The sequence below is a fragment of the Cryptomeria japonica genome, chromosome 1, assembly GCF_030272615.1.
Source record: "Cryptomeria japonica chromosome 1, Sugi_1.0, whole genome shotgun sequence".
In the NCBI taxonomy this organism is placed as follows: Eukaryota; Viridiplantae; Streptophyta; class Pinopsida; order Cupressales; family Cupressaceae; genus Cryptomeria; species Cryptomeria japonica.
The window spans coordinates 330,337,691-330,340,705 of NC_081405.1; the positions used below are offsets into that span (position 1 = coordinate 330,337,691).

At 33.9% G+C, this 3,015-nt stretch overlaps 1 long non-coding RNA gene across 1 annotated transcript; it reads left to right on the forward strand.

Annotated features, from left to right (window-relative positions):
• Window positions 1-244: 244 nt before the first annotated feature.
• LOC131043589 (uncharacterized) lies at window positions 245-2,651 on the forward strand. Its single transcript, XR_009105557.2, has 3 exons — window positions 245-838; window positions 1,079-1,122; window positions 2,140-2,651. It is a non-coding gene; the product is annotated as an uncharacterized LOC131043589 (long non-coding RNA).
• Window positions 2,652-3,015: the final 364 nt, after the last annotated feature.

Genomic DNA, 3,015 nt, shown 5'->3' on the forward strand with positions numbered 1-3,015 from the left:
TCGACAAGGCTAGAAGAAGAAAGCGGAAGTAATTGAAAATGTTTTGAAACGGTGTTTAACTGCACAAAAAGTGAATCTTTATCTGAGTATGGCGAGGCAACCAAGCAGCAAATGAATGGAGTGTCTGGCATGCCCCCTGTCCAAGGAATCCTTGAGGTTCTGCGCAAAATCAAATGCTTTTATCAACGATTCAATGGGCGTTAGTTATCCTGTGAGATCTATCACTCCATGCAATATTTAACCTGTCTGCACCCATTCGATGCATATACTGCAGCGTAGCTGGTTGAATATTGTAAGCCTTTCTAACAAACCCTTTCTGCATGCATTCAACAACCATGGCGCTGCTACTAATTGCATTTGCTGGAAAGTATCTATTGCATGTACTCAAATCCCTGTTGTGTGTGGCAATATGGGCACTAGTCTCATTCTTTTGAAAGCCTCGGAAGCCTTTTCAACTAGTCTATTTGGTCGGGAGGATACCGGTAAAGGAGTCGGCTTATATCTGCCATTTGTATTTTCATGAGATTTTCTAAAGCTCTTTCATCCATTCATTGTGGCGAAACCATGCATTCATCACACTCCATGGGATGACATATCCTTGAGACATTTCGTAAACAATTAAGCTCCCACATTGGCATATGTTTGGAGGGATCTTTTATGTGGTATCGATTCATAGGTTGGAAGCTGGAAGTTGGCGATGGAAGCAGGACTTCCTTCTCAGCGTTAGAATGATCTTGACTCTGATAGTACATTTATGCTGGAGAAACTTTGCAAGGGATGTATCTGTGGAAGAGCATTGAGGGCATTATATTCTAAGTTATTATCCTGGATCTATAAGGTAAGTAGATTTTCTTCATCTTCTTAATAGTTTAAAAAAAAAATTCTCGTCGCCAATTAAGGAAGTGCAAGTAACTGTTTAAAATATTGTGTATTAAAAGTCTCATTGTGAGTTAGATCTACATGGAGCAGAAACAAGTCCTTAGTCATGTGTTTAAGTAGATAAATGTTACTCCTTTTCTAATTTATTAGGATTCGTTTCTCATTATAAATGACACTATAAATTCTGAACTTTGTATAGGACACAGAGCAATTGCATCATGAAAGTATGCCAGACAAACTCGGGTAAGGAGGTCGGTTGTGTTGTAAACTAGTGAATGGAGCAAGTTAATGTTTATCATTTATTTCTATTTGAAATGGTAGCTCGTTTGATTACCACAATTCCTTGAAGATTTACATTGTATTATGTTGTGATGAAAAGGAGGTAACAAAAATAGAAAAGCATAATGTAGTTATTTCCTGTACCGTTGTGTCTTTTAAGTGTGTACATCATCGGAGTTGCAGTTCCATTGAAGGATTATGTTAATTATGTTTAAAGTTTAAAATAAAAATAAAAATTTGTTGTTACTTTTTAGTAATGTTCGCTTGGGTAGAAAGTGGGCATTACAGAAAGAAAATTGCCAAAAAATCTCAAAGAAAACAGTGAAGAAAAAATCTTAAACCCACGGCTGTAAACATATTACCGTATCTGACGGTGCCCAAAGTTAGGTCATTCTCAGTCCTTCTCACAACGGGTGAAGTATTGTAGAAATGAGACATATCGAAAGCGAATGGAGGAACGTCATTGAGAAATAATTATCGTTGACAAAGCTATACCACCAAAAGTTGGTCTCTTGACTAAACCCAACCAAAAAAGCATTAGGGAAACAGCACAAAGAAACAACACAAAACATTATGAAGATATTCTCTACCGTAAAGAGCTCTTCTTATCAGTTTATCAAATTTTGAATAAAATGTTACCATATTTGATCTTGCATTTGAATGCCTTCTTTTTCTTTTCTGGATTGTTAAATTCTATTATCTGTTTTCCATTAAATGAAAGAGGTTTTTTAAATGCGTCTCAATTCTTTTATAAAAACTATCTGCAAACTACAACTGAGCTTCGAACACAGCTGTAGTTTTGTGGATTTATGTTTTATTTATGCATGTCATTTTTAAGCAGAGATTGTGATAATCATCTATATATTTTATCAAGGATAATTATTAGACTACTTAAATCATACATTATTAAGTTTTGATTTCTAAACTTAAACAATCAAAATTGACTGACATTCTCTAAAACATGATATGTTGCTTTGACAGGTAACCACAGACCTTCCAGTTCCAACAAATGATCCACCACCATTAAAAAAAATTACAGTCTCATGATATGTTGCTTTGACAGGTAACCACAGACCTTCCAGTTCCAACAAATGATCCACCACCATAAAAAAAATTACAGTCTTTTGATTCTCAATTGCTGCACAGTTCGAAGTCGATTTCGAAAATCTACAACAGATTTTATTAGTTCAATTCGAAATTTAAAAGTAAAAGAATCACCCTCACAATCACGAGGTGAATGGAAAGGGAAGTCAAAGTTCAATGGAAAAATTTGAGAAATGCTTAAGGAAAAAAGGTTTGGCACTTTCATACGTATCCAATCAAAAGAACGAAATTCCCAGCCCCTTCCGAAAGAACCAAACACCAAATTTGCATTGTTCTCCAATATGGTGATCTTTTATCTTAATTTAAGATGAAGATGCCAATAAAATTAGCTGTAAAATATTTTTCTCTCCCTAATATATTATATAGAGTTAATCCAATATTAAGATGGATTTTGTTTTGAAAAAATGTATAGTTAATATGATGTAAAAATATACAATCTTATTTAAAATGATTCGTGAGAAACAATATTTTAATTAAATATTTTATATCATAATAAACAAAATGATTTGGTGTTCTATTTTCTATATGATGGCATATAATTGTCATTTCAAGAATTTTTTTAGTTATTTTTCAAATATAAAAGAATGTTAAAATGTTATTACTTGCAACTTTCATTACACATTTTGCTTTGGTCAAAAGCCTCTCTATTAAAAATGAGTCTCCTATTTTTTTGGTTTTGGTGGTCTCACAATTTGAGAGTTCCTCCCCGTGTTCACTACTTCAACTGTTATGTAAGGGTTCAAGCCCCCTCCC